Raw genomic sequence first — 8,513 nt, 5'->3', positions numbered from 1 at the left:
AGGAAACTGACCTGCCTCCTTGGGGCTCAGTTTTCTCATCCATGAGATAGAACAAGGGTAGTGTTCGACTCAAATGCCCACCTGGGAGTCCAGTGAGATCATGGACCATGTAAGAAAAGACTCTAGGCATTAGTTTTCCAGTCTGTGACAGGAGACTGAGACAGGAGATAGCATAATTCTCTGTATAGTAAGAGCCTTCTGGGCCTGGGCCTCCGAATCCCTCTCCAGACTCTTCCCTTTGGACAGTCGGAACCAGGGCGGGACCGCCAGTCTGGGTGAAGCAGGGAAGCTCTCCGGGCCAGCACGATGCCATCTCCAGCCGCCAGGCGGCGCGCTCGGGCCGCGGAGGAGCCTCTGCTCAGCCTCCGGCAGCCGCAGAGCCACTTTCTCTGCGTTTTTCTTTTTCTTTTTCCCCCTCTTCATTCTCACCTCATTAACTCCCTTCCCAGCTTCTCCCAAATTTACCAACACCTGGCTCGCCTGGAGTCACACACAGCCTCAGCTCTTCTCCCCTGAGGAGCAGCAGAGACAAAGAGATTCCTTTCTAAAAGGTTTGGGGGCGTTGGAAGAAGGAGGCGCCGGCCCTAGTTGGGGGACGCTGGACCGGGAGGTGGAATTCTCATCTGGCTGTGTGAGCTCGGGCAAGCCCTTGACCACCGCTTCACCCTCACTTTACCTTTCCGTGAAAACAAGGGGACTGCACTTCACCGCGCATCTCCTGAGACCTTTCCAGGCACCCAAAAGTCTGCGGTTCCTTGAGCTCCCTCCCTGGCTTAAGTTTTTCCACTATTACGTATACCTGTGTAATGTGTGCATGTACGTGTATGCCTTGAACACACATATATGAAATCCCACTATTTTCTGGAATCTTCCAGAATATCTCAGGGGAAGGCAAAAAGAAAACCCTAAATTACATTTCCCCCCTTCCTCGGAACCCCCAGCAAGGCGCCCAGTACAGAGGCGTTGGTCAAGGATCCCTCCGCGGGTTCTCGCTGTTAACAGCCTCCTCCTTCCACTCAGCCTGTAACTGAAGGCTTTGTCTTCCTGGCTCTGAAAGTTCACCACGATCCTCAGAACGAGAAAATAGTATCAGCTGGATGGGGGGGAGGGAGGAGGTGGCGCAGAAGATCAAAACTTCAGTCACTGTCTCTCCTGCCAATCTCCCAAAAGGTGCTCCCCAAAGGCGTCCAGCATTCCTGGACAGGGAGAAGGTAGGTGCTGCACGTCGAGGGAGGAGAGAGGGACTCAAAGCAGGGGATCCTCGTCCAGCCCAACTCGCCCAGAGAGAGAAGGGGCCTCCTGGGTCACGCCGCGGACGGGAACCCAGGCCTTCAACTTTTCCCGGCTTTGTCCTTGCGGCCCGGGCGGTCCCGGACTGCTCCTTCCACCATCCCAGCTCGTCGCTGGGGGAGGCAAACGTCTGCCCCAGCCTCTGGGTCCTAACTAAGAGAGTCCAGGAGAGCTGTGCGGACTGCTGGGTCACCCTCAGGAAGGGTCAGGGCGCACCCGGCTCCCCGAGCCCCCGGCCCGCTAGGGGGCGCTAAGCCCGGGTTCGAGGTCGGAATCGCTGTTACCTCCCGAGCGCTGAGACTTGGGAAAATCCCGTCCTCTTCCTGGGCCCCAGTGTCCGGGTCTACGGGTGGGATGGGGTGCAGAGTGTAGTTCTAGTCGTTCTATAAGACATCTGATTGCTGTGCTGAGCTCTGAACTGTCCGACCTCTTGCTTCAGGCCGGGCACATAGTCTCCCTGGCGGCTGAGGCGCGTAGTCCGCCCGCGTCAAAGCGCAGTATCTTTGGAGAGCCAAGCTGTCCCTTCCTACCCCCTCTGAGAAAAAAGCCCAGACTGTTCCGCCTGAAGCCAGCGGGGAACTGAGCCGCCTCGGGCTGTGCGCACGCTGAGCACCGCGAGCTCGGCAGCCGCAGCCCTGCTCCGCCAACAGGTGGTTATAAGGCTTAAGCTCTGGAAATTCCTGCAGAACCCTCCCCTCCCCGGCGCCAAGCCGCCAGGGACCTGCAAAGCCTCCCCTACCCCGACACACCTAGCTCGGGGGCAGTTCACGAGGTGCGGAAAGTCTGCACCCTCCAGGCCTGAAGCCTCGGGCTGCACAGCTTATAGAACGGAGCCCGCGAGCCGGCGACACCGAGAGACCAATTCAAGGTTACCTGCTAGGCGGAGGGAGGCCCACCCCTAACCCGGCTTTGACCCCGGGCCCGAGTCTTGCAAGATCTGTCTGCTCTGTGGAGGACAGTGTGCGCCGAGTCACCTGGGAGACTGGCTATTTTGGAAGCCGGAAGCGTAGGGTAGGGGAACATGGGGGTTTACCACTCCGCTGGAGCAGAACCCTACGCGCTCAAGGACCACAAGGGACCGGGAGGCATCCCAGCGTCGGGGAATGGTGATGTGGGGCCAGATGTTACGGGCGGGTCCAGATGTGCCGCAGGGGCAGAGGACAGGACTCTCCTACTCCCCACTTCCTAGCCTAGAGCTCAGGACCGTAAACAAACTCCGGATTCTCCCTCCGCCGCCGCCTATCCTGGCTGTTCCCAAAGCGAGGCATGCACCTAGCTCCCTAATTGAAAGCTTAAGCAGCGGTAAGAGCCGCCGAATTTCTCTGTCCTCTGCCACCTTCTCCCGCTCCGCCACACACATCCTTTGCCATAGGATCCAAATCCCCCACCCCCGGAATGGCTCGGGTATGACCTCATCTGCGGGCCGACACGGAAGGAGGGGGTCAAGTCCGGGGAAGCAGAGCCGAGAAAGTTGGGGGCGCCGGCAGGAACTACACAGCCCCCCCGTTCCATCATGCACCCTCCTAACCCTCGCGCTCCCAGACTCCACAGGCTGTATTCCGAGGTAGGGGATTTCCTCAAAGAGCTGTGGAGACGCGTGGAGGAGTCTTGTCAGCTTCCTGGGGAGTAGGTGCCCACGGGCGTCGCGGTGGATTCGAGAAGCGCTGTCCCCGTTCAGACTCGGGCGACCCCAGTCCCAGCAGGTTCCCACTGAGCGCCCGCCCCGCTGTCTTGGCCCCTGCTCACCTCCTAGGACGCTCGTCGGGCGCGACCTGTGTCCCCTCTACACGGGCCGGGCCGGGGAGTGGCGAGCGCGACCCCCAGCGGGCCGGAGCGCACTCGGGGTTGCGCAGAAGACAAGGGCGCCCTTCTTTGCGAAGCGGCCGGAGAAGGACACCCGAGATCTGGGCAAGCGGCGGCCGGCTCCCGGCGGGCGCGGACTTTGCGGCGGACTCGGGCTCCTCGCGGTTGCGCTCCACTATCCCGGCCTGCGCTCGCCAGCTCGCAGGAGCTCTCCCCCTAGCCGGGCTCAATCTCCGCGAGTTGCCCAAACTGCTTTATAAGGCGCGGGCGGCCGCTTTGATCCGCCCACGTCAGCGCGCCGAAACCCCACCGGGTGGCTCCAGCCGCGCGCGGGGGGCGGGGTCTCGGTGGACCCCCTGAACTCCAGGCGCCCCGGGACGCGGTACCAGACGAATTACACCCTGGTGAATTACAAAGAGGGGCTTGCTAACTATGGCTGGTGTTTACTAAATGTGCCTAGTGTGTGCCTGTGGCGCACAGGCCCCAGATAGGGCCCATCTCTAATCTCAGCAACTGGCAAGGAGCGTCAACTCCTCCCATTTTACAGAGGTGGAAGCTAAGGCTCGGTAGAAGTTGAGGCTCAGAGGAAGTCCGAACCAGGTCTCAGTCTGGAGCCCGGACTTTCTGAGATGTTCGCCTCTCATCGTGAATGCTGCAGACGTCGGTCTCCCCGTTTGCCCAAAGGCAACTGGGGACGCTGAGAGCCGCGTTCGTGTCCTGGCCCCGACCCTTAGCCCGGCCATGTCCCTAGGCCTCCAGTTCCAGTTCTGTGAAAGTGAAGGACAATCCAGCTCTCTCAGCGGAGAAAGGAGGCAGAGGGCTCTTCTCCAAGAGCATAGTAAAACGCTAGGCGTCAGGCGCCGGGAGTCGGGGGATGACTCAGGAGGTTAGGGAGTCTTCTGGGCCCCTTGGCTCCCCTACGCCAGCCCAGCCGAGAACTGGGTTTCGGGAAAGCTCAAGGGAAAAGGGAGAAGCCTTTCTTCGCGGTTAAGACCTGGTGGCGTGGGCCTGGGGCTGTGCCTCTGGGAACGCTTTCCCGGGAATGGCTGGGTAGGTGCCCCTCCCCCTACTCTCAGTTGGCCTTCAGGGCTCACCGGACGGGGTGATGTCTAACTGTTCGGTTAGGTGCCCTGCTTCCATTGGCTTCTGTCTTCCCCCTTTCTTGGGGCTCTAATTCCAGAATGTTCTCAAGAATAATCTAATTTATTAATTGATGGGAAACTGATGATTTAGTAAGGAGGTTCTAAAAAAAATGCCTGGTGCTCTTTTTTCCATTCTTTGCAGATGCCTATGACAGGTTCATCACACACCTCCACCCAAGAACTTCCACACATCTAGGCCACAGTGCCCACAGCAGGCTTCCAGCCATACAAGTACCCCCCCCACACACACACACACGTGAACATCCCCTCTTGCACACAGAGCTGTGACATTTCACCACCCAATGCCCACAGACACATGCAGGAAATTCTTGCACATGCCATATGCCCACATGCAGCCAGTAGCATATATGTATGGAATGGCCATACAGCTGTCCTCAAGATGAGATGCAACACACAGAGAGCCTGCCCCCAATCAGTTCATGGACAAACACATGTGTTTCCATTCATGCAGTGAGAACACACAACTCCCAGGTGTTCACCAAGTGCACATATACTCTTACACATAGTCACAGGAACATTCTTGCCAATACATGCTGGGACACCCCCATCTTCTCTCCCAAAGCATTGAGGTCCATCCTGTTATAAGTACTGTGGGCAGGCAGTGGACTTGGCGTGGGGTGTCTCAGAAGCAGGGGGTAAGCGTTCTCCACTTAAGAGGCTGCAGGCATGTTGTTAGGTGTTGCCAAGTCAGACCTGACTCATAGTGACCCTGTGAACAACAGAATGAAACACTGCCTGGTCCTGCACTCTCCTCACAATCGTTGTCATGCTTGAACCCATTGTTGCAGCCACTATATTAATCCATATCATCAAGGAGCTTCCTCTTTTTTGCCGACCCTCTACTTTACTAAGCACAATAACCTTCTCCAGAAGCTGGTCCCTCCTGATAAGATGAGCAAAATACATGAGACAAAGTCTAGTCATTAAAAAAAAAAAAAAAAAAAAACCAGAGGCTGCAGGCAGAGGGTGCCCTTAGCTCCACCATCCCAAGGCACTCTGCCTACCTGGGTCAGAGTCATTCCAGAGAGGGCTCTGCCTGATTAGGATTCCCCCATGTCTGAGACACACTCTCCACTCTAAGAAGGTAAATCAGACTCCTCCAGACATTTGCATAAGCAGTCATTCCGCCAAGAATCCTCTTCTGGCTGGAGGAGAAACCTAAAGTAATTTGGAGTCACATAGACTTGGGGTCCAGTATTTTGCTCAATCTTATTTTTTAAAATAGACTGTTTTTTAGAGCGATTTTACTTTTATTTACAAGATAGAGTGCAGAAGTACAGGTCATATATACCCCTTCCTTGCTCTGCACATGATTTCTCCTATTACTAACATCTTGCATGTGTGTTGTAAACATATTTGTTAGAAGTGATGGACCAATATTGATACATGATGATTAGAACTAAAGTCCATAGTTGACATTAGGGTTCACTCTATGTGTTATACACAGTCCTATGGGTTTTGACAATTGCATAATACCATGTGTCTACCATTGCAGTATCACACAGAAAAGTTTACACTGCTCTGAAAATGCCCGGAGCTCCTCCCATTCATCCCTACCCTCTCTCTCTCTGAACCCCTGACCCAGTTTTATTTTGAGTTGTGTGATCTTGACATAGTCGCTTAAATTCCCCATGCCTTACTTTTTTCACGGGTAAAATAGAAACAATACAGTCCCATCAAATCCTCTACATTTTCCAAAGTTGGGTCAGCATCCTCATTTCACAAATGTGGCAAATGAGGTTCAAAAGTGGGATGCTGGCAAGTGTTAAAGCAAAGTTTGAACCTAGAACTCTCTGGTTTGGAATTCACTACAGCTGGTGGCCCGCTACAGATGGGAGGAGGGTAGTCACTTTCCTGTGGTCTTCTAGGGAATTAGGGGGTGTGGTGGGGGAGGCAGGAGAAGGTCTCAGACCTTTAAAGCCTAGCCTGAGTCCCTCCTGGCCCCTCACTGGATCAAGACCCAAACCTCAGCCTGGACTGGAAGCCTCACCTTGGAACCCAACCTGGGGTGGGACACTATGAAGAAGTGCTGGCAAAACCTTGGACTAGGAGTCAAAGAGATCTGGAGCAAGGGTTTGCCCCTCTCTGCACCTCAATCTCCCCATTTCTGTAATGTGGAGTACTTCATCAGCTCAGACATTCCCGAATTCTTTGAGGCACCTGTGAAAAGAATATTCTTTTTGCATGTTCAGAACCAGTTGATCTTCCCTTCCCTTTCCTTCCCTCTCTCTCTCCCTCTGACCAGTCCTCCTCAATGGCCACTCTGTGTCAGGTCCATACTGATCCATGATAAAAACCAAAGCAAACTCCCTGCCTTCTAGTTGATCCTGACTCATAATGCCTAAAAATGGGTTTCCAAGGCTGCAAATCTTTACGGAAGCAGACTGCCTCATCTTTCTTCCACGGATTGGCTGTTGGGTTCAAACCACTTACCTTTTGGTCAGCAGCCAAATGTCTTAAGCACTACACCACTGGTTGTGGTGGAATTGTATTATTCCTATTTCACTCCAAGCAAGGCAGGGAGGGCTCACTCCTGGCTGCTGCTGTGGAGATTAATATATTCTTTCTCCTCTCCTACCCCAGTGATTCTGGTTATCTGATCGCCCAGACGTGCTGGGCGCTTCCTGTCAACCTGCTTCTAAGCCCCCGCCTGACTGCCACTTGCCAAGAGCACATGCATTCCCCCCATACCCCTGCATACCCCTGCCCAGAAAGGCACCCATGCTGAAAGGACATGGAGGGTGGGGAAAACTACAGTTCCGTTCTCCTTGCTGACCTCTAATGATCACACCCCCATCTTCCTTCCCTTGGGGCCAAAGCCTTTGTGAAGATGGGAGGGGGTAAGACTACTCGGGTTATAGTCTTTAACCCTGTCCTTGTATGGCTGTGTGATTATTATCTTGCCCTCTCTGAGCCCCAGTCACTCCATCTGTAGGCAAGGGAATTCCTCATTTTCAAGGTGTTTTTCAGCTCTAGGACCTGTCTCTTGGGTCTCCTGACACTTCCTGTGTCATGGAATGTGCCATGAATGGAGAGGAGGGAAGGAATTCACAAGCTCTCTCTCCCCTGCCCCCACCCCAGGCCACTGGGCAGGTGCTGGCTTCCAGAACCATTTCTTGGGATCTCTCATCCTGGTCTGGAGCATACCTAGGAGGAGAGCAGAGTGAAGACCCTCACCACCATTTTCTAGGTGAAAAGTGAGACAATAACGCTCCCAGCAAAGGGTGCTTTTTATTTTTCATAACCTCTCTGTTGTTGCTCTTGTTAGGTACTGTCAAGCTGATTTTTTTAAAAATACATTTTATTGAAATATAATTTATGTACAGTGAAATACACAAAATTAAAGTGACATGGGTCAATGCTTTTTTTTTTTTTTTTTTTTTTTTGCTGTGTTCCCTCTCCTCCCCTCCTACCCCTGGTAACCAACAAAGAAAGTTTCCCTCCATATATAAACCATATATAAACTTTTTACAATAATGAACTGATACTATATTTGGCCTTCTGTGATTGACTTATTTCACTCAGCATAATGTCCTCCAAATTCATCCATGTTATGCGGTGTTTTGCAGATTCTATGTTATTCTTTAGTGTTGTATAGTATTCCATCGTGTGTATGTACCATAGTCTGGTTATCCATTTGTCAAGTTGATTTTGACTCACAGTGACCCCATGTGACAGAGAACTGCCGCATAGATTTTCTAGTCTGTAATCTTTATGGGAGCAGATTGCCAGGTCTTCTACAGAGTCCCTGGATGAGGTCAAATCGCCAGCCTTTCAATGAGCAGTCAAGTCCTTAACCACTGTGCCTCCTGGGCTCCTTAAAGGGTGCTTTTTAAAAAGGCCCTCTTGGGAAGGCTGATGAACGGAGGTTTGGGCAGAGTAGCCCAGCCCAAATGCCCCCTCCCCTGGGGTTGGACATGTCCTGTGATGACCAGATGAGATCTTCTGGGTACTGGGCAGAATCAATATCAGACATGTCATCAGAGCACACAGCACCTGGATCAGCCTGTCAGATCCAACTCCTCCATTTATCTGCTGTGTGACCTTGGGCAAGTCACTGAGCCTCTGTGAGCTTTGGTTTTCCCATCTGTAAAATGAGAACACCACTATGCTGTTCCCTCTCAAGGTTATTGGGAGATAACATTACAGAGAAGTCAAGGAAAGAAGTGATTTTGGTTGAGCATGCACCTACTGTGTGCCAGGCAGTTTCTGTGCCTCTGGGTGAGACAGACATTGTTCTGCAGATGAACAAGCAAA

Source organism: Orycteropus afer, unplaced genomic scaffold (genome assembly GCF_000298275.1).
Source record: "Orycteropus afer afer isolate SDZICR_OR568_19922 unplaced genomic scaffold, OryAfe1.0 scaffold00074, whole genome shotgun sequence".
NCBI lineage: Eukaryota > Metazoa > Chordata > Mammalia > Tubulidentata > Orycteropodidae > Orycteropus > Orycteropus afer.
Note: the sequence above shows the minus strand (reverse complement) of the source record.